The following is a 27271-nucleotide window of genomic DNA, read 5'->3' on the forward strand; positions in this document are numbered from 1 at the left end:
TTACCAGAAAGGAGACAAGCTACCGGGGACCGGTTTCTGGCATTTCAGCCTCTTCGGCCCGGCTTGCTTGAATCCTGATGGAGCAGTGAGAAAGGGACTCATGTCTGAGTATACCCTGCCACACCTATAGTGGCCAAAATCGATTTACAAAAGGGGGTGGTGATGAACAGAGTGTCTGAATTGAGCAGACCACTCTTACCCAGTCCAAAGATCAGGGCTTGATCCATCACCGTTATTTATCTCACTGCCCCATCCCAGCTCAGAACCTGGCTATATGCAAATCAGTCTGTCCCTGGCCCAGTGCATCATGGGAACAGGGCAGACTAAACTACCAAGCCAATTCTTTACCAGAAAGGAGACAAGCTACCGGGGACCGGTTTCTGGCATTTCAGCCTCTTCGGCCCGGCTTGCTTGAATCCTGATGGAGCAGTGAGAAAGGGACTCATGTCTGAGTATACCCTGCCACACCTATAGTGGCCAAAATCGATTTACAAAAGGGGGTGGTGATGAACAGAGTGTCTGAATTGAGCAGACCACTCTTACCCAGTCCAAAGATCAGGGCTTGATCCATCACCGTTATTTATCTCACTGCCCCATCCCAGCTCAGAACCTGGCTATATGCAAATCAGTCTGTCCCTGGCCCAGTGCATCATGGGAACAGGGCAGACTAAACTACCAAGCCAATTCTTTACCAGAAAGGAGACAAGCTACCGGGGACCGGTTTCTGGCATTTCAGCCTCTTCGGCCCGGCTTGCTTGAATCCTGATGGAGCAGTGAGAAAGGGACTCATGTCTGAGTATACCCTGCCACACCTATAGTGGCCAAAATCGATTTACAAAAGGGGGTGGTGATGAACAGAGTGTCTGAATTGAGCAGACCACTCTTACCCAGTCCAAAGATCAGGGCTTGATCCATCACCGTTATTTATCTCACTGCCCCATCCCAGCTCAGAACCTGGCTATATGCAAATCAGTCTGTCCCTGGCCCAGTGCATCATGGGAACAGGGCAGACTAAACTACCAAGCCAATTCTTTACCAGAAAGGAGACAAGCTACCGGGGACCGGTTTCTGGCATTTCAGCCTCTTCGGCCCGGCTTGCTTGAATCCTGATGGAGCAGTGAGAAAGGGACTCATGTCTGAGTATACCCTGCCACACCTATAGTGGCCAAAATCGATTTACAAAAGGGGGTGGTGATGAACAGAGTGTCTGAATTGAGCAGACCACTCTTACCCAGTCCAAAGATCAGGGCTTGATCCATCACCGTTATTTATCTCACTGCCCCATCCCAGCTCAGAACCTGGCTATATGCAAATCAGTCTGTCCCTGGCCCAGTGCATCATGGGAACAGGGCAGACTAAACTACCAAGCCAATTCTTTACCAGAAAGGAGACAAGCTACCGGGGACCGGTTTCTGGCATTTCAGCCTCTTCGGCCCGGCTTGCTTGAATCCTGATGGAGCAGTGAGAAAGGGACTCATGTCTGAGTATACCCTGCCACACCTATAGTGGCCAAAATCGATTTACAAAAGGGGGTGGTGATGAACAGAGTGTCTGAATTGAGCAGACCACTCTTACCCAGTCCAAAGATCAGGGCTTGATCCATCACCATTATTTATCTCACTGCCCCATCCCAGCTCAGAACCTGGCTATATGCAAATCAGTCTGTCCCTGGCCCAGTGCATCATGGGAACAGGGCAGACTAAACTACCAAGCCAATTCTTTACCAGAAAGGAGACAAGCTACCGGGGACCGGTTTCTGGCATTTCAGCCTCTTCGGCCCGCTTGCTTGAATCCTGATGGAGCAGTGAGAAAGGGACTCATGTCTGAGTATACCCTGCCACACCTATAGTGGCCAAAATCGATTTACAAAAGGGGGTGGTGATGAACAGAGTGTCTGAATTGAGCAGACCACTCTTACCCAGTCCAAAGATCAGGGCTTGATCCATCACCGTTATTTATCTCACTGCCCCATCCCAGCTCAGAACCTGGCTATATGCAAATCAGTCTGTCCCTGGCCCAGTGCATCATGGGAACAGGGCAGACTAAACTACCAAGCCAATTCTTTACCAGAAAGAAGACAAGCTACCGGGGACCGGTTTCTGGCATTTCAGCCTCTTCGGCCCGGCTTGCTTGAATCCTGATGGAGCAGTGAGAAAGGGACTCATGTCTGAGTATACCCTGCCACACCTATAGTGGCCAAAATCGATTTACAAAAGGGGGTGGTGATGAACAGAGTGTCTGAATTGAGCAGACCACTCTTACCCAGTCCAAAGATCAGGGCTTGATCCATCACCGTTATTTATCTCACTGCCCCATCCCAGCTCAGAACCTGGCTATATGCAAATCAGTCTGTCCCTGGCCCAGTGCATCATGGGAACAGGGCAGACTAAACTACCAAGCCAATTCTTTACCAGAAAGGAGACAAGCTACCGGGGACCGGTTTCTGGAATTTCAGCCTCTTCGGCCCGGCTTGCTTGAATCCTGATGGAGCAGTGAGAAAGGGACTCATGTCTGAGTATACCCTGCCACACCTATAGTGGCCAAAATCGATTTACAAAAGGGGGTGGTGGTGAACAGAGTGTCTGAATTGAGCAGACCACTCTTACCCAGTCCAAAGATCAGGGCTTGATCCATCACCGTTATTTATCTCACTAACCCATCCCAGCTCAGAACCTGGCTATATGCAAATCAGTCTGTCCCTGGCCCAGTGCATCATGGGAACAGGGCAGACTAAACTACCAAGCCAATTCTTTACCAGAAAGGAGACAAGCTACCGGGGACCGGTTTCTGGCATTTCAGCCTCTTCGGCCCGGCTTGCTTGAATCCTGATGGAGCAGTGAGAAAGGGACTCATGTCTGAGTATACCCTGCCACACCTATAGTGGCCAAAATCGATTTACAAAAGGGGGTGGTGATGAACAGAGTGTCTGAATTGAGCAGACCACTCTTACCCAGTCCAAAGATCAGGGCTTGATCCATCACCGTTATTTATCTCACTGCCCCATCCCAGCTCAGAACCTGGCTATATGCAAATCAGTCTGTCCCTGGCCCAGTGCATCATGGGAACAGGGCAGACTAAACTACCAAGCCAATTCTTTACCAGAAAGGAGACAAGCTACCGGGGACCGGTTTCTGGCATTTCAGCCTCTTCGGCCCGGCTTGCTTGAATCCTGATGGAGCAGTGAGAAAGGGACTCATGTCTGAGTATACCCTGCCACACCTATAGTGGCCAAAATCGATTTACAAAAGGGGGTGGTGATGAACAGAGTGTCTGAATTGAGCAGACCACTCTTACCCAGTCCAAAGATCAGGGCTTGATCCATCACCGTTATTTATCTCACTGCCCCATCCCAGCTCAGAACCTGGCTATATGCAAATCAGTCTGTCCCTGGCCCAGTGCATCATGGGAACAGGGCAGACTAAACTACCAAGCCAATTCTTTACCAGAAAGGAGACAAGCTACCGGGGACCGGTTTCTGGCATTTCAGCCTCTTCGGCCCGGCTTGCTTGAATCCTGATGGAGCAGTGAGAAAGGGACTCATGTCTGAGTATACCCTGCCACACCTATAGTGGTCAAAATCGATTTACAAAAGGGGGTGGTGATGAACAGAGTGTCTGAATTGTCCATCACCGTTATTTATCTCACTGCCCCATCCCAGCTCAGAACCTGGCTATATGCAAATCAGTCTGTCCCTGGCCCAGTGCATCATGGGAACAGGGCAGACTAAACTACCAAGCCAAGACGGCTGTAATGCCAGAAACCGGTCCCCGGGAGCTTGTTTCCTTCCCAGTGTAAGAATTGGCTGTTGTAGTTTGGTTTGCCCTGTTCCCATCATGCACTGGGACAGGAACAGACTAATTTGCATACAGCCAGGTTCTGAAACTGGGATGGTGCAGTGAGCTAAAAAACGGTGTTGGATCTAACCCTGATCTCTTGACTGGGTGAGAGCTTTCTGCTTAATTCAGAGACTCTGTCCCTCACCACCCCTTGTTGTAAATATTTTTGTCCACCCTAAGCGTGGAAGGGTATTCTCAGATGTGAGACCCTTGCTCATTGCACCATCAGGATTCAAGCAAACCGGGCCGAAGACGGCTGTAATGCCAGAAACCGGTCCCCGGGAGCTTGTTTCCTTCCCAGTGTAAGAATTGGCTGTTGTAGTTTGGTTTGCCCTGTTCCCATCATGCACTGGGACAGGAACAGACTAATTTGCATACAGCCAGGTTCTGAAACTGGGATGGTGCAGTGAGCTAAAAAACGGTGTTGGATCTAACCCTGATCTCTTGACTGGGTGAGAGCTTTCTGCTTAATTCAGAGACTCTGTCCCTCACCACCCCTTGTTGTAAATATTTTTGTCCACCCTAAGCGTGGAAGGGTATTCTCAGATGTGCGACCCTTGCTCATTGCACCATCAGGATTCAAGCAAACCGGGCCCAAGACGGCTGTAATGCCAGGAACCGGTCCCCGGGAGCTTGTTTCCTTCCCAGTGTAAGAATTGGCTGTTGTAGTTTGGTTTGCCCTGTTCCCATCATGCACTGGGACAGGAACAGACTAATTTGCATACAGCCAGGTTCTGAAACTGGGATGGTGCAGTGAGCTAAAAAACGGTGTTGGATCTAACCCTGATCTCTTGACTGGGTGAGAGCTTTCTGCTTAATTCAGAGACTCTGTCCCTCACCACCCCTTGTTGTAAATATTTTTGTCCACCCTAAGCGTGGAAGGGTATTCTCAGATGTGAGACCCTTGCTCATTGCACCATCAGGATTCAAGCAAACCGGGCCGAAGACGGCTGTAATGCCAGAAACCGGTCCCCGGGAGCTTGTTTCCTTCCCAGTGTAAGAATTGGCTGTTGTAGTTTGGTTTGCCCTGTTCCCATCATGCACTGGGACAGGAACAGACTAATTTGCATACAGCCAGGTTCTGAAACTGGGATGGTGCAGTGAGCTAAAAAACGGTGTTGGATCTAACCCTGATCTCTTGACTGGGTGAGAGCTTTCTGCTTAATTCAGAGACTCTGTCCCTCACCACCCCTTGTTGTAAATATTTTTGTCCACCCTAAGCGTGGAAGGGTATTCTCAGATGTGAGACCCTTGCTCATTGCACCATCAGGATTCAAGCAAACCGGGCCGAAGACGGCTGTAATGCCAGAAACCGGTCCCCGGGAGCTTGTTTCCTTCCCAGTCTAAGAATTGGCTGTTGTAGTTTGGTTTGCCCTGTTCCCATCATGCACTGGGACAGGAACAGACTAATTTGCATACAGCCAGGTTCTGAAACTGGGATGGTGCAGTGAGCTAAAAAACGGTGTTGGATCTAACCCTGATCTCTTGACTGGGTGAGAGCTTTCTGCTTAATTCAGAGACTCTGTCCCTCACCACCCCTTGTTGTAAATATTTTTGTCCACCCTAAGCGTGGAAGGGCATTCTCAGATGTGAGACCCTTGCTCATTGCACCATCAGGATTCAAGCAAACCGGGCCGAAGACGGCTGTAATGCCAGAAACCGGTCCCCGGGAGCTTGTTTCCTTCCCAGTGTAAGAATTGGCTGTTGTAGTTTGGTTTGCCCTGTTCCCATCATGCACTGGGACAGGAACAGACTAATTTGCATACAGCCAGGTTCTGAAACTGGGATGGTGCAGTGAGCTAAAAAACGGTGTTGGATCTAACCCTGATCTCTTGACTGGGTGAGAGCTTTCTGCTTAATTCAGAGACTCTGTCCCTCACCACCCCTTGTTGTAAATATTTTTGTCCACCCTAAGCGTGGAAGGGTATTCTCAGATGTGAGACCCTTGCTCATTGCACCATCAGGATTCAAGCAAACCGGGCCGAAGACGGCTGTAATGCCAGAAACCGGTCCCCGGGAGCTTGTTTCCTTCCCAGTGTAAGAATTGGCTGTTGTAGTTTGGTTTGCCCTGTTCCCATCATGCACTGGGACAGGAACAGACTAATTTGCATACAGCCAGGTTCTGAAACTGGGATGGTGCAGTGAGCTAAAAAACGGTGTTGGATCTAACCCTGATCTCTTGACTGGGTGAGAGCTTTCTGCTTAATTCAGAGACTCTGTCCCTCACCACCCCTTGTTGTAAATATTTTTGTCCACCCTAAGCGTGGAAGGGGATTCTCAGATGTGAGACCCTTGCTCATTGCACCATCAGGATTCAAGCAAACCGGGCCGAAGACGGCTGTAATGCCAGAAACCGGTCCCCGGGAGCTTGTTTCCTTCCCAGTGTAAGAATTGGCTGTTGTAGTTTGGTTTGCCCTGTTCCCATCATGCACTGGGACAGGAACAGACTAATTTGCATACAGCCAGGTTCTGAAACTGGGATGGTGCAGTGAGCTAAAAAACGGTGTTGGATCTAACCCTGATCTCTTGACTGGGTGAGAGCTTTCTGCTTAATTCAGAGACTCTGTCCCTCACCACCCCTTGTTGTAAATATTTTTGTCCACCCTAAGCGTGGAAGGGTATTCTCAGATGTGAGACCCTTGCTCATTGCACCATCAGGATTCAAGCAAACCGGGCCGAAGACGGCTGTAATGCCAGAAACCGGTCCCCGGGAGCTTGTTTCCTTCCCAGTGTAAGAATTGGCTGTTGTAGTTTGGTTTGCCCTGTTCCCATCATGCACTGGGACAGGAACAGACTAATTTGCATACAGCCAGGTTCTGAAACTGGGATGGTGCAGTGAGCTAAAAAACGGTGTTGGATCTAACCCTGATCTCTTGACTGGGTGAGAGCTTTCTGCTTAATTCAGAGACTCTGTCCCTCACCACCCCTTGTTGTAAATATTTTTGTCCACCCTAAGCGTGGAAGGGTATTCTCAGATGTGAGACCCTTGCTCATTGCACCATCAGGATTCAAGCAAACCGGGCCGAAGACGGCTGTAATGCCAGAAACCGGTCCCCGGGAGCTTGTTTCCTTCCCAGTGTAAGAATTGGCTGTTGTAGTTTGGTTTGCCCTGTTCCCATCATGCACTGGGACAGGAACAGACTAATTTGCATACAGCCAGGTTCTGAAACTGGGATGGTGCAGTGAGCTAAAAAACGGTGTTGGATCTAACCCTGATCTCTTGACTGGGTGAGAGCTTTCTGCTTAATTCAGAGACTCTGTCCCTCACCACCCCTTGTTGTAAATATTTTTGTCCACCCTAAGCGTGGAAGGGCATTCTCAGATGTGAGACCCTTGCTCATTGCACCATCAGGATTCAAGCAAACCGGGCCGAAGACGGCTGTAATGCCAGAAACCGGTCCCCGGGAGCTTGTTTCCTTCCCAGTGTAAGAATTGGCTGTTGTAGTTTGGTTTGCCCTGTTCCCATCATGCACTGGGACAGGAACAGACTAATTTGCATACAGCCAGGTTCTGAAACTGGGATGGTGCAGTGAGCTAAAAAACGGTGTTGGATCTAACCCTGATCTCTTGACTGGGTGAGAGCTTTCTGCTTAATTCAGAGACTCTGTCCCTCACCACCCCTTGTTGTAAATATTTTTGTCCACCCTAAGCGTGGAAGGGTATTCTCAGATGTGAGACCCTTGCTCATTGCACCATCAGGATTCAAGCAAACCGGGCCGAAGACGGCTGTAATGCCAGAAACCGGTCCCCGGGAGCTTGTTTCCTTCCCAGTGTAAGAATTGGCTGTTGTAGTTTGGTTTGCCCTGTTCCCATCATGCACTGGGACAGGAACAGACTAATTTGCATACAGCCAGGTTCTGAAACTGGGATGGTGCAGTGAGCTAAAAAACGGTGTTGGATCTAACCCTGATCTCTTGACTGGGTGAGAGCTTTCTGCTTAATTCAGAGACTCTGTCCCTCACCACCCCTTGTTGTAAATATTTTTGTCCACCCTAAGCGTGGAAGGGTATTCTCAGATGTGAGACCCTTGCTCATTGCACCATCAGGATTCAAGCAAACCGGGCCGAAGACGGCTGCAATGCCAGAAACCGGTCCCCGGGAGCTTGTTTCCTTCCCAGTGTAAGAATTGGCTGTTGTAGTTTGGTTTGCCCTGTTCCCATCATGCACTGGGACAGGAACAGACTAATTTGCATACAGCCAGGTTCTGAAACTGGGATGGTGCAGTGAGCTAAAAAACGGTGTTGGATCTAACCCTGATCTCTTGACTGGGTGAGAGCTTTCTGCTTAATTCAGAGACTCTGTCCCTCACCACCCCTTGTTGTAAATATTTTTGTCCACCCTAAGCGTGGAAGGGTATTCTCAGATGTGAGACCCTTGCTCATTGCACCATCAGGATTCAAGCAAACCGGGCCGAAGACGGCTGTAATGCCAGAAACCGGTCCCCGGGAGCTTGTTTCCTTCCCAGTGTAAGAATTGGCTGTTGTAGTTTGGTTTGCCCTGTTCCCATCATGCACTGGGACAGGAACAGACTAATTTGCATACAGCCAGGTTCTGAAACTGGGATGGTGCAGTGAGCTAAAAAACGGTGTTGGATCTAACCCTGATCTCTTGACTGGGTGAGAGCTTTCTGCTTAATTCAGAGACTCTGTCCCTCACCACCCCTTGTTGTAAATATGATCATAGGGAAGCATTAATGTGTTAATGTATTCCAACTAATATGAGGGCCACAGCCCACCCATATAAGTTTTGTGAGCAGACTACATAGGGTATCTGGTCAGGGTAATGGGCACATATAGTAACAAGTACAGAAACCGGGGGAGGACAGCCATTTTAGAAAATAGCAGTTCACCCAGCTATTGACAATAGAAGTTGAATCCATCGCTTAATCTGGACTGATAGCCTGTCAACCACAGGGCCATAATTACGTTGAATCACCTTGGGACCCTCTCTGTGTAGTTATATTCCATTATATTTTAGGGAGTCCACACACCATTTTAGGGGGTAGTCGATAGGAAAGGGAGCCGTGGCTTCCTTTAGTGGAGAGAGCTCTGATTTACTCCAGTTAATGAATAAACCAGAGAAGGTCCCAAATCGAATCACCTCCAGTATCAAAGGTAGGAGGTTAGTTACGGATCCCCGGACGAATAGCAAAATACCATCTGTGTAGAGTGAAGCCAATAGTGGACCCCGATTAAAGCAAAGTCCCCTATCGAGATGATGCTCCAGGAGGTGATGGACCAAGTGGTCCATAGCTATAAAAAGAATAGGGGTGAGAGTGGGTAGCCCATGGGGGCGCAACGCATCAAGAGGAAGAATTCAGATAATGTGCTGTTAACCTGCAGACATGCCTGAGGAACAGTATATAACAGTGTGATTAGATTCTTGAAACCCCGGGGGATTCCCAATTTAGTCAGAGTGTCACATAAACACGACCATTCAAGGGATTCAAATTCCTATTCCACATCTAGCAGTGCTGCTGCTGCAGAGAGATCAGTAGAAATGTAATTAATAGCCTCAAATACAGTGTGGAGATTGATGGAAGTAGAGCGGTGAGGAATGAACTCTGATTGTAATGAGGAAATTATGCGGTCCATTAAGAGAGAAAGGTGCATGGCAATAACTTTAGCCAATATTTTATTGTCATGGTTGAGTAATGACAAAGGCCTGTATGATGTGGAAAAACGTGCTGGTTTTCCAGGTTTAAGCAGCAAGGTAAAAACAGCTTCACATAGCATATACGTCTATTAAGTGGGGCACCAAAACAAGTTCATAGGCTTTATAGAAGTCCCCAGTGAAGCTATCTAATTCAGGGGCTTTAGAGCCACTCAGGCCTCAATATATCCTCACATGTGACGGGGAGGCTAAAACTGCTTGTTGGCCATTCTCCAGCCATACCATAGGAACTCAGATAAATAGTCCATCAGAGTCACCTCAGTTTCGTTCACACGGGATGTGAAAAGTTCTTTATGGTATGCAATGAACATAGCTAGTATGGGCCTGGTACAGTGGGCGGAATAATCTGGTCTATGTAAGTCCAGGTCTTTCTCCCTCCCTGTATTTGTGCCTTAGCATATTCGCCTAAGTTGGCCACTTCATGGGTGGTGAGGTCTTGGAAGAAACTCCTGTAATAACAGAGAACTGACAAAATTGGTGCATGGGCTTTAGGGGACATAGTCTGTTTTTGCTCAACCTTATTCAATTCACTTCTAATGCTACAGAGGACTCCTTTGTGTTTAGCTATACATACTCCCCTGATGTAGGCCTTGAAGGTCTCCCACAGTGTAGAGTGCTTCTGTACTGACCCTCTGTTAATCGTGAAATAGTAATTCGTGGAATTGTGAAGTTTAGTATGGAAAATCCCGTCTTGTAGTGCTGTAGTAGGGAAATGCCATGTCGTGACTGAAGAGTTTGAAAAGGGAATTTGTAAAGATGCCATCACTGGGAAGTGATCTGGGAGGGTACACAGTTTATGTGTAAATTTAAAGGGCTAAAGGAGTACCTCGGAGGAGAGGTACCAATGATCTATGCGGGTCCAAACATTGTGTCGGGCAGAGTAATAGTTGTAGTCTTTAGAAAGTGGTTTTTGAGAGTACCAAGCATTTGTAAGTTGAAAAGTGTCTAGGAGGTCTGTAAGTGCCTAAAGGGAGTATTGTTTCATGATGCCAGTGGAACCAGTTGAGTCAAGAGGAGGATTAGAGGTGACGTTGAAATCCTCACCCAGGATGATATGGTCAGCCTGCAGTCGACTCATATGAGTTGAGATTTCTTTATAGAATTCTGGGGTATCCAAGTTAGGGGCATTCACGTTAGCTAGTATAGTCGATCTGTCAGACAGTGTTCTAAAGATAAAAAGATATCTGCCTCCATGGTCAGTGACCTTATCCCGTACAGTAAAAGGGCTGCTTTTATGGATCAGCGTACAAACTACGAAGGAGTAGGATCTATAGTAGGCAAAAAACAATTGCCGCCCCATGAAAAAGCATATGAAGAGTCTGTGTGAGGTGCCAAGTGTGTCTCCTGCACGAAGGCTGTTTAGGCCCCTAATGGTCCAGATCAGGCATGATAAGGAAATTTAATTTTTTTCTTTAGCCTGTGACATCAATTAATGAATGTTGTACGTGTAATTAATGGATAACATATGGGATAGAAATTGTCATGTCTGTAAGAGTGGTGTTGCTTCTGTGAAAAAACAAAACATTTAGAAAAGGAACTTTTGGCAGCAGTGGGGTAAATGACATTGAACAGGAGAAAAAAAACGCTCAGTCAGGGAGTCATCAAACTGAAGATGTGTCCTGCAAGCTCAGAAGTGAAGGATCTGGGGAGCCAGTAGAAGACTTGTTCTAGCGATGTTGATCCAAGCCTGTGCTGCTTGCAAAAGAGCTTTACGTCCGCTGAGGAGTAAAACACATGGTACTTGCCGTCCAGTTGGAGCTGCAGTCACGCTGGGTTCAGCATGCCATGGAATAGGCCGCTTTCAGTAGTGTTCGTTTAACATCAGCAAACTTGCGGTAGGTCTTTTGGACCATTTGTGTGAAGCCTGGGAAGAGAGGTAGGTTCATGCCTTGATATTGCAGAGGGACCTTCTCACGGGCCAGTCGTAGGGTGGTATCTCAATCCCGGAAATTAAGAAGCCGAGCTAATATGAGGCGTGGAGGCACTCCCTGGATAGGACCCAAACCAGGGGACCGATGGGCTCTCTCAACAGCAAATGTGTGGGTGAACGGGTCTCTGCCAAATAGCTCTGTCAACAGATATTCAAGGAAGGTATCCATACATCCAGTGTTGCTGTTCTCTGCCACTGCTGCAATGCAAATGGTATTGCAATGAGAACGCACCTCCAAATCCTCATTCTATGCGGCCACTACTTTCAGGAGACACTATGCTCTATTTAGACACTTATTCATGACTGCGTTGTTATTCTTGATGTCGGATATACATTGTTCAGTGCTATCGAGTGTGGAGTCCTACCGTTCAATGCGCTCATTCATACTGTTGAGTCACATGGTTAGAGCAGCAGAGCGTGAGTCTATGGCCTTGTTTCCAGCCTTCAATTCAGCCATGATCACAGCAGCTCCGTCGAGAGGAGGAGCAGTGACAGTGTCCACAGTGAAATTCCCATCGGCAGGTCCCTTCAGGTTTCGGTGCCGCAGATTTCTGGAGGAGTCAAAGGATAACTGCTGCTGCTTTGGGCCTCCGTGCCCCATTGCGTGGATGTGGGGATGGAATGCCATGCGTGATAACTGCGATATCTATGTATAGCAAGCAAGGGCACACCGACTGGATGCAACAGTGCTGCGAAGTGATCGCATGACCAGTGGTTAACCCGCCACTTAGCTGTCAGTCACCTTTGTAAGCTGGGTTTCGAACCAGCACGCAGCAAGAAGCACCATCCCAGGCCCAGCGGGTCAAGAATGATAATAACTCAGTGAATTGGGTCCCCAGTCCAAGGGACAATGCGTAAGGTCTGGAGTGAAACAAAAAGAGAACCCTACAGACACACCAATTGAACATCAAGGGCGATGTAGTGCAACCTCGCGGGTTTTGACAAATGTATGGTAGGCACATCTAAGCCACTCCAAAGATCCTGCCATTAACTACAATCAGAGGGGCAGACTCCATAGCCCAACAGGCCCCACAAGGCTGCAGACAGCATCAAACGATGTCCCTGGCAGCAGTGGAGATGTTCAGTGTGATAGATATGTGGCACCAGCTCAGGCCCAAGGGGACGTCACAGGAGTCCGGCCACATCCCTGGCACTGCCCCTACAATGAGACAGGACAACCCGGGCTCACCACGAGATAGGCACAGAGCGAGATGTGTCGAAGGTCGGAACTGCCCCAGCAGCCAACAGTGCTCTACATGTCGGGATGGACACAGGCCTCCAACTCAGTCCACCACAATGTCTTTGGTTGCCCTGGGAGGCCGGGTCCGCCAGGGCCCCCCCACAACCACAACACACAGCCAGTCCGGAAGCATGCACTTCAGGCCGTGCTCAGCATGGCCCGCCAACAGGCATAAACCCTGTCTGTGCGAGGGGTCCGAAGGCAACGTCAGGCAGCAGCAGCCGCCAGCGCAGGCTACGGCAAGACCACCTGTGCCCATGGCATCAGATCAGGTAATCTAGAGTCCCGGTACATAGAAATGTTGGATCACAAGCACGGGGAGCTCTGATGGGGCAAAATGAGGATGGCATTATCAAAGTAGCAGGCAAGTTCCTCGGAGCTTCAGGGTCGCACAGGCATCTTGGTCGCCAGCTAGGTCACGTCCCCCCACGGCATAACAAACTAGCTCTGAGTCAAGTTATTGCAGAAATGTAAGGGTTTGGCAGATTCTTTCCACATAAGAAAGGGTGTATGAATTGAGCTCTAGGTATATAATAAAAACTGCAAACAAACAAAAAATTAATAAAAGATTGTTGGGTGATATTATTATATGAGCAGCAGTGCAGAGACACATACCAGCTACCCTGTTGCATAAAAGCTTTAAAAAATGGACTGTTCACAGCATAAAATGGGTAAAATGAAATCTTTGCTTATGGTTGGATATCCAGATTAAGTACGAATATTTGTTCAGTAAGTGAAATCTCCAATGGTAATGTACAGTGTCCATGACCTGGATCTTATTAATCCTTTTCATATCCCTGTTATTTTGCCAAATAGTTTGAACAAAGGACCTCAAATCATCTCCTAATATATGCTAGCCAATTGATATTGTCGCTTTGATCCTGTTTAATGCAATCTGCAAGAACATTATGGAGAAATTTGGCATAGGGGGAACTCCAAATGTTTACCCATAGTGGAAGTGGAACAATTTTGATCAAATCCTCTATGTAAGAGAGGTCGGCTACAGTGTGGGTAATGATATTAGCAGTACTTCTGGAGACTGCGAGTAATCTGATTGCAAATGATCACAGCCTGCATAACCACACACCCCATCCTCATAGGTGTCCAAAGAAAGGCATTTAGCTTTGTAAAGAGAGGAGAGTACTTCAATTGCTTTTGTTTAAGCTCCAAGCAAATTTAAAAATAGCATCTGCTGCATTTTCCAAAGCTTAACCCATTTACATGGGCATCCGACAAGATAATTAAAATTAGTGGCCTTAGAGATAGGGGTTTTATTGATGGTGAACCTGCGAGAGGATGTGTTTCTAGGACCATAGGTCATGATATATAATTTTGTGTGATTGACCCATAGCTTCAAATCCCCCATAAACTCATTAAAATAGTCCAGCAGAAGCTGTAGCCCATTGGCAGTACACAACATTAGCACGTCATCTGAATAAAGAAGGACATGCACTGATCGATCCCTACGCACATCCTTACCTTTGGCATTCAATACTTCATCAAGAAAATTTAGTCTGGTTCCCAAATGATCTCAACCTATGGATGCATTGGTTTGTGAAATAATTTTTGGTAGTTTGCACACTTGATTTGCTGGAGCAACCTGCGTGAGCTGCTGATGCACTGCCAACACTGTGGCTACCCCTTTTATATTACTTAGTATAATTTTGCAAATGTGCCCATTAGTTTCGTCCCCAAATTGAAGGCAGCAGCTGCCCATTATCTGGATCTGTTGAAGCGCTTCTGGTGCACCATGTGTTCTGGTATGTACTGCAGCAAAGACTTTGGTCTCAAGTAACATAATCTTCCACTGGGGGAGCCATCCCCATTGGCTGGCATACTGTGAGAATTCTATGTTTTAATTAGGCTCCCGTATTGGAAAACACTGCTTCAAACTAGTTAATTTTTGTGCAATGGGAATGGAATCGGGTTCCACCTGATGGGAACCTTACCTGTTATTGCATTAACCGCATCGCTGCTGCGGTGATTTTTGCGCTGTGCGGCTGTTTTCTAATAACCGCGTTACATGACGAGCTTAGCTCGTCATCCGCACACGTCACCCGTGGCTGATGACGAGCTGAGCTCGTCATCAGCATCGAAGGGGTTAATGATCACAGACTAATTTCTAGCATAGCCAGTTGTGGTTGTGCAGATTGAATAGCCTTTTGTTGGATTGCTTTCATAGTTTGCATGATGAATTGAACCATACGTCTAAAGAGCTCAGCTAGATCTATGTATAGTGTTCCCGATTATATGTCTGTAATAATTGCTATGTCTGGATAAGGTGTATAACCGGACGTAATGCTCTGTCATAACTGAGGAGATGTAGTCTGACATTTTCTACTGCATGTGGAAGGGCGCCTAGGAACCAATTCAGGTATCCTGATAAGTAAACATCATTTCCCAATCCACATATGTTCTATAATGGTTTAGTACTGCTACTTCAGTGCATGTGTGAAAATGTCCTATGTTGGTATTCGCTGCAGGGAATGTGACCCATGAATAGAATGCCTCTGTTCTATACACTTCATGGGCCTCTGCCATGAAGGTAATGTCCCCACTCATCTGAGTGACGCCATGTTGTCGCCACATTTGTGTTAAAGCATGTATGCAATTGTGTGGTAAAATCACATGTCCTAGATTCGTCATTGATGTATTTGGAATTCAGGGAAGGTACATCTGTGGATGATCCTTTTGAAAAGTTGAAACTTAAACAATCTACAGCCAGAAATAGAGGATTTTTCCTTAACACCACTGATGTCTCCAGTAAATTGGTGAGTAGGGTTCTCAGGCACACAAAGGAAAACTACGTAGGAGACCCATAAAAGTACCCTAACTAGAACTTTGAGGGTGCCCTGTTGTACAAATCATACTTTACAAGTTAGACTGTACGTTTTGACAACATAAATATCAAGACTGTGTGAAACTGGGTATACGCAACCATCAGGATATGATGGCCTTACGTTTGGCTACCTCACAGTGCACCCTCTGGACCTCTAAACCTTACACTGTACCACATGGCATGTGTAACCTCAGAACATGACAAGTCTGACTCCCCAGCAAAAAACGTGGAAACAGATCAAACCCTTTCAATTAGTAACTCATGCATGCCCAAAGGGAGACTCAGATTGGCATTTCAATTATTTATTGGAGCATTATAATTCTTGTGTAAAATACCTGTGCTGCAATGATCAATAGATGAAAATGGAACAGAGTAATTTGCATTATTAGAATCGTATAGAAAGTGAACAAATCAATCATTATGCTGTTCCATTGATTATATGAATACATTTACAATCATACCTACGCTCCTACCTAGCGCTCCCCAATCTGCCAGAATCCCTTAGGGTGATCTTACTCCCCAAGTCCCTGTGAGTATGTTTAACTGGGGGGGCTTCTTGGTGTATAGCTGAGTACCATCCTTCTCAGGAGGTAAGCAGGATTCCGGCATGAGGAGATCTCAACAGTGTCAGTGAAATGCTCCTCTGTCTAAACAAAGGAGGGATGTTGTTTATATAATAAATTTCACCTATGCTACCACACCAAAGTCCCAGTCATGCCGCCAATAATGATTCTATCGTTACAGAGCTGTCGCTGAGCGGACAATCACAAACACCAATATTCTGTGTAGCGAACTGAGCCCTCGTACAGAGTATTCAAGCTATGATAATATTCCTACGAAGAAATGTAAGCAAAACCATTTCAGAGAATATTATCTTATGCAGGCATGTGTGCCAAGTGTACATGTTCAAGAAAGATGTCAAACTTAAACATGAGCATGTAAAATGGTGATGTTCTTGCCCGGGCCTATGTGAGGGAACTTTAAGTTTCTTTGCTCAGCTCTTGGTTTCTCTTTTTCCAGGATGGCAGTTTTTATTCCAGCACCAAACTCTGAAAGTGAAAGACGTATACAGGGAGGTCCCTCTTCTCTTATCCAAGTTCCAAAAGCTCAATGTTTTCAAACGGGAAGCTTTTGATCTATGATTAGGTCAACATCATCAAGCAGGGTGCTTTTGCATTTTCCAAGGGCATCAACCATTCTGCTGTGTCACCTTGTAGGTACAATAGCACGAGTCCATCCTTAGACTTAAATGCTGAAAAGGCCACATGTCTGCACAAGAAGTACAGTCTGAATTTTTTAAGAAGCACCATGAGCTTATCTCAGGCGCACCTTTCTGTGACTGATACGCGTATGGCTGGTGAGTTACTACTTTGGCTGGAACTAAGGGCTTATGATGGGAGCAGTATCCCCAGATGACACCACCACTCCCTTTTCTTAGGTAATGGTACCCAAAAGTCTAGCAAGTCTGTGGGACATACACAGCAATGCAAATTGTTTATCAATTATTTCTGCAGAGAAGTTGGTCCTTACCAAAGTCAGCCAAAGAAAACTCTCTTTGCATCATGACACATGAGTGGTGGCAATACATATGTTTCTTATGCATTCAGGTGAGAGGACCCATTACAGAGTTATCATGGAAGTGATGCTTGTTGGTCCTCACTGCTGCAAAACCTATTTGCACTTCACATGGACTAGAATGGCAAAAAGTCCATTGTAGGGATAGTTGAAGTGGAAGAAAGAAGAAGCTGACATTTCAGGAAGTGATTCAGTGTGAGGCCTTTGTCTGATGCTACTGCCTCATAAGTAGATTTTGCCTCTGCTGGACTACAAACAACCTGTCCATCATATTGCGAGTTCCTTCTGCTTTGGCATGGCATTTTGAATTTAAAAAACTCTTATTGTCACAGTGGGAGCAAGTTGAGGAAAAAGTGAATGCAGGACAGGGTACAATGACATTGCTTTTCTGTTACATAAAGAAATCCCTAAGTGATGATGAAATAATCCTAACACCAAGAGAAGTTTGCCCCAGCACATAATAAAAATGTATCTATTCATCACATTTTGACTTTCATGGTTTTATGATGGTTGAAAATGTGAAAATGATGCATGGGAAATATCATGCTAAAGACAGTGTGGCCTTGGATGCAGTGCGCACATGGTAGATCTATGGTATTTAGACAAAATATTGAGTTGAAAATATAAAAAGACAAATATTCTAAATAAATTATTGTGATGCAAAAATATAATTTTCAAGAATACCATAGTTGAGTAAGTAATATAATTTTTAAGAATATCATTTTTAATATTGTTGTCCATAATATAGTTGTAAAAAATATTGGTTGCATAACTGTTATTATTTTTTTTTAATATAGTTTGCCATTTTAAGTGATGTAACATCTTTTTATTGTTATTAGCAACGTATAGTGTTGTATTGGTTAGTAAGTTTGTAGGGGGAAAGGGTGGGAAGTTATTTACGCAATAATGAATTAATAGGTAATTATTCATAATTAAATATGTAATTGATTATTAATTATGCAAATTCTCAAATACAGATTTATTTTGCTCATATGTTAGTTTTGTGCTGCTGGGTTTGTAGGGGTATATGGCGTGAAGTTAATTAATTAATACTTAATATAAAATTATGTATTAAATGTCAATAATTTTTTTAATTAATTACTAATTATGTAAATCATGTAATACTAATTTATCATAGTTATGTTTTAGGTGCCAGCTGCTTGTCCTGTAGGGATATAGGGTAGAGAGTTACATAATATTATTTTAAAGCTGATTTCTTTTTTACTTTACTTTATTTTGTTTCTAAAAATGTAAATTAATTTAGGGCCCGATTACAAGTTTGGCGGTGAGAGTGCCAGTTTGCCATAGCGGTGGGACCAAGAACTCCACTGAGCAGCCAGCTTCGCCGCCCACCATATTTGGAGTTTCATGCAGAGCTGACGGTTTAACAGCGGAGGTGAAATGGTAGCGGTATGTTTTACCACTGTGTTGGTTCACTGAAAGGACATGCATGCCCCATAATGTGAATGCAGTCAGTCAGGCATATTCAATAAATATATTTTGAAGTTTGATATGGCACAAACCCAACCCAAAGGCATTGGAGCACTTTACATGTTCAACAGGGACGGTACAAATGGGCACAATCACCCTCCGCTCCACATTTTGGCCATATTTACTGACTTGCCGCTAACTCATGCATGGCAATGCCCCTGCCAGTAAAATGTTGGCGGAAAGGCAGGTAAGGATTAGCCCGGTGAGAAGCTTGGAGGGAATCTATGGGTCGCCTCTACCTCTACCGCCATGGGAGCAGAATGATCGCGGATGGCAGCGGACTTGTGGCTGTGTCATCACACAGATGTTAATCGGACTGACCGCCAATGAGGTGGACGTCGACCACCAGAAGCCCGATTGTGGGACACATCTTGCCGTTATCATAATCAAGCTCTAAGTTATTAATAATCGTTGCATTGGTCTAGCGTTTAATTCATTTTACAATGTATTTTAGAATTTATATGTGTTATACTTTTTTGGGGGATGAATGGCTAAGAAAAGATATATAGATATTTCATCACAATTGATATTTATATGTAACTAGCAGCCCGTCCTGACGTTGTCCGGGAGCAATTAGGCTTCAGGGCCCCCGCCCGCCCCGACGTTGTCCGTGGGTCCCCCGGAGCCTTCCTCCATATATTGCAGTATTATACCTCTATGTTTACTTTGTACGCTTTTGTAACCTGCACACGTCACTTTTTCCTCCTATACCTCTATGTTTACTTTCTACGCTTTTGTAACCTGCACACGTAACTTTTTCCTCCTGTAATGCACCGTTTGGCTCACTTTTGTAATGCTCCATTTGCTTCCTCTTGCTCACGATTGTAATTTTTGCTTCATTTTTCCGCCGCTCACCGCTCCTAACTAAATAAATAAATAACCTACCTCATCCTGCGCTCACCGCTCCTCCCCGCCTGTCCGCCGCTCCTCACCTCCTGTCTGCCGCTCCTCACCGCCTGTACGCCGCTCCTCCCTGCACCATGTCCTCCGGTCCTCCTTGCGCTCCTGGACGCTGCTCCTCCCCGCACTCCTCACGTCAGCACGCACCTCTCTGCCGGCGCTTCTTCCAAGGGACTACTTTTTTTTCGGTAAAGTTTTTTAACTAACGTATATTTATTAAGTTTATATAGCCTATGTCCATCTGCATACCCTGACGATTACAACGATGTATCGGGTGTGTGGATTGGCGCTGTGGTTCCCGAGTTTACCCATGGCCGGCGCTTCTTCCAAGGGACTACTATTTTTCGGTAAATTTTTTAAATAACGTATATTTATTACGTTTTATATAGCCTATGTCCATCTGCACACCCTGACGATTACAACGCTGTATCGGGTGTGTGGATTGGCGCTGTGGTTCCCGAGTTTACCCGCCTCAAAGGTTCAAAGTTCTTCCTTAATAATAGTAGTATAGATATATTGGTTGGTATTTAATTATGTATTGTTTTTACTCAGACGTGAGTCCCTTGCTCACTTGGCCACTGGATTCAAGATAGCCTGGCTAATGAGGATTATGAATCCGAAACCGGTCCCAGGATGCTTGTTTCCGGTCCAGGGAAGACATGGCTTGGCAGTTCGGGCTGGACTGTTCCCATGAGGCACCGGGTCAGACTGATTTGCATATGGCCATGTCTGAACTGGGGTGGCTGAGAGAGCTAAAGAATGGTGATGGATTAAACCCAGATCAGTTGACTGGGGGTGAGTGTTTGATTTGCTCAAACGCTCCGTCCATCATCCCTTTTTGTATCGCTAACATGCTTGCTACCCTGCAAGTGCACTTGGGGGGCACAGCGACGGTGGGCACAAACAGGCAGCCTACTTTGCAGCCACTGCTAATACAAGAATAGAGAAGAGGTGACGCAGCCATTTTCTCTCTGGCGCTGTGCGTAGCAGCGCCAGAGAGAACATGGACCAGGCGCCAGCACGAGAGGCCACGCACAATGCTCATTTGAGTAAGAGGAACACTTTTAACCCCTGCTGCCTGGCTCATGACCAGCGGAACAGGGTTTTTGACAAAGGGACAGACACTTTGAGCCAGCATAGCCACATGGGTGGAAGAGGCCAAGTGGGGACAAATTGAGGCCCAACTGAAGATACTCAGCCACACAGAGGTGGCGCTTTGTGCAGAGAGCTTGGACACATGAAGAGCGGCTAAGCGCTGCCCCTTCCATCTGTGACCGCCAGAAACAACAGTGGCTTCGGCAACTAGTGGACTGCGCATTGGACTGCAGCGGAGGGGGGTGGAGGGATCGCAGAAAGCAACAGGAGATACCGGCTGTTTGGTGCCGAGCATCAGAGTCACTGCATGCGGCCCTCCAATCCCTGAAAGGAGTACAAAAACTGTTGGCAATAGAGGTGGCCTTAACGCTGGGCCCATTGTGAGTACCAACTAGACGTGACTGACTGGGGGCAGGGAGAACCTACAATCAGAGGAACTTTGGACTATATACTGCCTCAAGCATACAGTGGATAACTACCATGGGGCTTACTGATGCTAAACAGTCCAAACTATCTTTTGATTCACGCAGACCACCAAGCTCAAGATCATTGAAGCGGATGGACTCGGAACCAGGAGGAAGACTGGAAAACACTGCTATTAGGAATGAAACAAAGCCTCACATCCAGAGACGCGAAAATGGACACCATGAATGCCAGAATGTACTCAGTGGTAACTAAGCTAAACCAGCACGACCAACAAATTAAGGAAGTGGAGACTAGGGACCTGGAAGATGGGGCAGTGGCAAACAGAGAGCAGGTGCTCCAAATGGAAAAATTGCTTAAAATAATTGCAGACAAGACAAAGATTTGGAGGCGCGCTTTAGAAGAAATAACGTTCGCGTCCTGGGCCTAGCCGAAACTACCAATACTGGCACGATGGAGGACTTTATGGAGCGTTTGATCGTCAAACTATTTGGCAGAGAAGCCTTCTCAGCACATATGACTGTGGAGAGGACGCATAGATCACTGGCGGCGTGCCCACCACCAGGAGCGGCACCAAGACCTATCATTGTCTGTTTCCTTATCTACCAAGACTGGGACGCAGTGCTACGCTTAGCCCGAGAGAAACAACCAGTGAGATACGAAAATACCACCCTGGCATTTTTCCCTGATTTAACGCAAGCGGTACAGGAGGCACACCGTAAATTTGATGCGTTGAAGTAGTAGTTTGCGGCACAGAACATACCATACGCCATGATGTACCCGGCAAAACTAAGTGTTACACATGCAGGAAAGCAACATTTTTTCGGCAATCCCCAACAAGCAGAGGACTATCTCAGGAGAACTCGCCGGGAAGCATCCCAGGAAGCTGAGGGGCGTAGGATGTCTAGATCCCTATCGCCTGTGGCAAACCCAGACTGAAGAACCTGACTGTTACCATCATATCACTGTTACCAAGGCACTTACACTGCATGTGAACTTCTCCGAGTGGGTGATGTATATTATTAACACTATAATTTGTTTCGCCCGGTCACTCACCTCCACCCCACAGAGGTTGCCTGCTTTTTCGAGCGGAGCGACGGGTGGGTGAAATAGAGGAGGGGAGAAGACAGGTGTGGGCCCCTAACGACTCCCGTATGAGGGAGAACCCCATAGACTTAATCTCTGGAAGGATGGGGTTAATGGGCGATTCTGTTTTTTCTTATGGAGGGAGGGTATATATGCCTGGCAAGTTGGGGGAGCCGGAGTGGGAGGGGGAAGGGGGGCAGGGAGGGGGGAGTTGTTTGTTATGGAGCTGTGCACTGAAGGTGAGGACATAGTACACATTATCGGGAAGAACACAGGGAATGGCAGACACCACTAAAGTAGTCAATGGGCTAAAATGTCCTGACTTGGAACGTACGGGGACTGAACAACCCAAGGAAACGGTATCAAGCCTCACTGCTGTGTGGGATGCATTCAAGGTCACAGTACGTGGTTGGTGCATCTCTAAGGGAGGAGGTATCCTTAAAGACCTGCATAGAGACTTATGTAAATTGGAGGGGAGCTTAAAAATCTTGAGAGGGAACTGACATCGGGAGGGGAGGGAGATGCCACGCGGGCTAGAATGCCTGCCGCCAAAATTACAGAATACGAAGAGACCGCAGAGCGGGAATGTAGGTTCAGGGGAAAATCCCATGTGGCGAGAGTCTATGGAGAAGGTGACCGCCCAAGGAAAGTGCTAGCGAATGCTGTACGACCTCCTAAATTTGCAAATTATATCACTGAAATTCAGGATGAGCAGGGTCAGACACATAGAAACGTAGCAGTGCAGATGTACACTTTTGTCGAGTATTATAAAAAACTCTATACCTCCTAGAGGGGTCTTCCCCTAGATTTGCCACAATATTTTGAGGATACGGCTTTAGCATGGCTGGGCTAAACCCAGAAAGAATTCCTTGGCATGGATCTGGAAGTAGATGAGATTAAGGAAGCAATCATGGGCATGAGTTTGGGGCGTGCACCAGGATCAGATGGCCTGCCAGTAGAATTCTATAAAACATATGTGTCGGTCCTTGCTCCCATGATGGAGTATTATGATGCACTGGAGGAATACTACCTGACACTGTGAGGGAAGCCCAGATAATTTCACTACAAAAGCCTGGAAATATCCTGATTCATTGCGATTCATACCGGCCCCTCTCATTGCTAAACTGCAACACCAAAATATTGGCAAAGGTGTTGGCTACCCGTCTTAATTTACTAATGGAATGCTTGGTCCTACCGGACCAGGTGGGATTCGTCCCGAACCGCGCTACGTCCCACAACTTGAAAAATCTGCTGGCTGTAATGCAAGATATAGACCCAGATTGTTCGGCAGTAGCTGTATTTTTGGATGCCACCAAGGCGTTTAATTCTTTGGAGTGGGACTACTTGATGGTAACTCTGAAGTATATGGGCATGCCACCAATATTTCCCACCTGGGTACAGTTACTATACCAACACCCGTGAGCCATAGTTTTGTTGAATGGAAATCGATCCGCTGACTTTACCATCTCCAGAGGCACGAGGCAGGGGTGCCCGCTGTCTCCAATCTTATTTGCACTCGCTATAGAACCTTCAGCAGCGAAATTTAGACAGCACCACAATCATAGAGTGTTAGTGTACCCGTCTCGGCAACTACTAATTTCGCTTAACGCGGACAACGTAATCCTTTACATAAAAAAACCCCAGGAAAACCTGAACCCAGTACTGAGAGAAATCACAAAATATGGTGCTATTTTGGGAGTACAAATTAATTGAAACAAGTCCACTGTATTCCCTTTAACGAGTAAGACTGTCCGGCACCAATTAGATTACCCCCTGGTCTGGGAGATGGAGAACTTTAAATATTTAGGGATCCACATTACCCGAGATAAAGACAAACTAATGCATGCTAACTACGGAGTAGCCATAGATAAAGTAACAGATACTGTATCCAAATGGATAAAATTACCTCTGTCAATGGCGGGCAGAATATCCCTAATCAAAATGATATTATTAACATACCCTACTACCCGAGACGATTCTTTTTTAATACGCTCAGAACAAAACTAATAAGACTCATATGGGGAGGGAAGCAGGCGAGGTTTAATGTAGCCACTTTGATGCTGCCATATCACCAGGGTGGCTATGATGTCCCCAATTTTCGAGCAATATAACTACTGCGCGCAGGCACACTTTGCTGTCTACTGGATCCATCCCCCCCGTTTATGCCACTGGCAGTAGAGGATGGCTATATGGCCCGGACACCCCCCGGAGAACTATCTCTTCACACAGGTGAAGGACAAGGGGAGAGTCCCGTCTACTGTGGACTGCACTGTTACTGCATGGCGATGGATGGCGACGAAACTAGACACGCCAGTGATGTACTCCCCACGAATGAAGCTAACTCGGAATCCTATATTACAAATCACACATGAGGGCTATGCCGCAAAATGCTAGACAACTTGCATTATACAACATGGGGAGAATTGTACACAGGGGGACAGTTTCGCACTAAGGAGCAGTTCTTTGGAGATAACACACCTACATTCATGGACACATTCATGTACACCCGTCTCAAGCAAAGCATGAAAGCCGTCACCCCAGCACCTAAATTCAAGGACTGGATTACAGACCTGACAATGTGGCAAGAACATCTTCATAATTATGCAGAAATGCTCCCGCTCGAGTCCCGGCCAAAGTATATTTGGGGACCATTGATTACCTATCTTCTAGCACAACAGTCAGATGATGAGGGAGGAACAGGAGAGGCGGGAGAGGCAGGGAAGGAGGAGGGGGAATGTGCTCCTGGAAGGGTCTAAGCAGAAGCTATGTTTTTGAGATGTGGTAGTGGGGTCTAAGATGTATAGGTGGTATGTGCATGTACTTGAATGTATATAACAGATGGCTCACTCTGTAATTACGGATCATTAAGGGTACGAATAAGAGACATTGATGGAACACTAAACGTGATGTCCCGTTCCATGGGGACATGAGAAGAGGACTCTGGACGATGACTTGCTAAAGTGTACCCGGGGTAGTTACGGGGGAGGGGGGATTGCAACAATTTAGAGAAAGAATGTATTACAGACATGCACAAGGACAGTCACAGGTACAAGACTGATACAGTGTTCAATGTCTTAATCTTGTGATGCTGTAATATGATAAACTTCAATAAATGTTTTTGTAATAAAAAAAAATCATGACTGATGCATCTGCTTGTCTGCCTGCAAAATGTCTCATGCAGAGGGAGGCAGCCTCCTTAATCAGAGGAACTCCACTTAACATCCACTTTCCCTTGGTATAGGACACATGCTCCATAAATAGTCTGGTGATGTCCTTTACTAGCCTGCATGTCATAGAAGTGTAGAATATGTGAGTGCCCTGTGGTATGGTGAGCTTTACTGAACTGAAAACAGTATTATATGATAAATATAGGCATTTTAGGAATTTTAGTTATATATTGAGGAATTGCTCCTTTTGATTAGGAGCCTCTTTAGTTTGCTCAAGATTTGCAAATGTATTTGGATCCTTTTCTATTGTTGTATGGTTTATTGGCCTACTCTGCAACAGAGCACTAAAACACAATAATAATCAGACCGAATATGCTTTCACTAGCTAGGTTGGTGTCTGGCTGTAAAAACAAGGGAACAAGGGAAAAAATCTCAGAGAAAACATGGACAGTATATTATTTGAGCGGAGATTGAAATCCTCTAGTGCGTAGGTCCCTGCTACCAGCTCTGCCGAAAAACAATCCAAGCCTGTCTAGTTTTGATTCCACGTCCTGCCACTTTCTGCCATCACCATACTCCCTGCCTCTTGATCGCTCCCCTGCTTGCTCTTCCTCATCCCATCTTCCCCCTTAGACACTGTTTCCTATCTTTTTCTTGAACCGTCTGAAACCCGCTTCTTAGTTTTTTTTCTGTCTTGCTCTGTGTCCAAACCCTAACAGGAAAAAAAATGCCAGTCCGCTGACATGAATGCCGGAGCTCACCACCTGCAGAAATTAAGTATAGACTTAAACAAGACATGCAAAACTTAAATGTTAAGAAAGAAAGAGCTGGCGTTAAATGCAGTACATGTATAGTATGTATCCAAGCTCGAGTTATTCCAGGACAACTTCTTTCAATGTCTCTCTTGACCTCAATGTTTAAACTCTCAGGACTTTATTCATGTTCTGCGAATTTGCTTCGTGTTGCACGTTATTGCAAGTATTTGACAGTCTGATGGATTTCTCAATTATAATGGAGATCTGGCTGCCAATGATCTTGGGTCTCTCTGGATTCTCAAATTATGTTTTGTCAGGCGCTTTGCATTTTGCATGGGTGGCATTTCTACGAAAAGTCCCTCAGCTATTTCAGTGTTCCTGCGCATTACAAATTCAAGGGGGCTCGTGAGAGTTTAAAAAAACCTCCTGGTGGGTTTATTGCATTTTGCAGAGTTGCATTCTGCAGAATCGACGTCCGGGCACTTTTTCTAAACTTCTAAAATTATTAAGAGGGGTCGCGCTAAAAGAGAAGATCCCAGGCAGCACGTTTGTTTTAGATTACACTTCAGTCTGCAGTTTTAAAAAATGAGCAGTTTTAAAAAGTGAGCCTGGAAGCTAAGTCGAGAGTCTGTCTAACTTTAGCCACACTTATTAGTTTGCCCCCATTTTTGTATAAGACCGTCTTGAATTTAGCGTCAGTCATAAAACATGCTCCCACGGGAATTTTGTAATAATCTTTCCAAATTTAGATGCTGAAAAACAGTAAGTGTGTGGATCAAGAAATGGGTCTGTGTGGGAGTCGGAGGGGGGGGGGGGGGGGGGGGGGGGCGTTACTATCAGTTTTCGGAGGCGTAGACCCATTGAAAGCCACTCCCATCCCACGTGTGTGAGTGAGAGAGGACGCAGCTATCAGGAAGGGAATTGTCTCAGTTGAGAGATGGCGCCACACGTTGCAGAGACGAGACTGACTGATTTCCAGTCAGTTGGACCATATACATTATATCAACATTTTTAAGGATTACTGTTTTAGCACCAGGTGTTGCTTTGAAGAACTTTAAGCAGACCACGAATCCTGCTGGGGTTCCAGGACACCACCACAAACGGACTAGTCATAAGCTGGGAGACAACAGACGAGCCAGGGAACAAGCACAGAAACACATCATCACCCAATATGGGAGACCTAACAGAGAATATACCAAGGCGATTCCAGAGGGAGAAAAACAACAAATGTGAGTCCTGAATAATGCAAATTGGTAAGAAA

This window comes from Lissotriton vulgaris, unplaced genomic scaffold, assembly GCF_964263255.1.
Source record: "Lissotriton vulgaris unplaced genomic scaffold, aLisVul1.2 SCAFFOLD_790, whole genome shotgun sequence".
NCBI lineage: Eukaryota > Metazoa > Chordata > Amphibia > Caudata > Salamandridae > Lissotriton > Lissotriton vulgaris.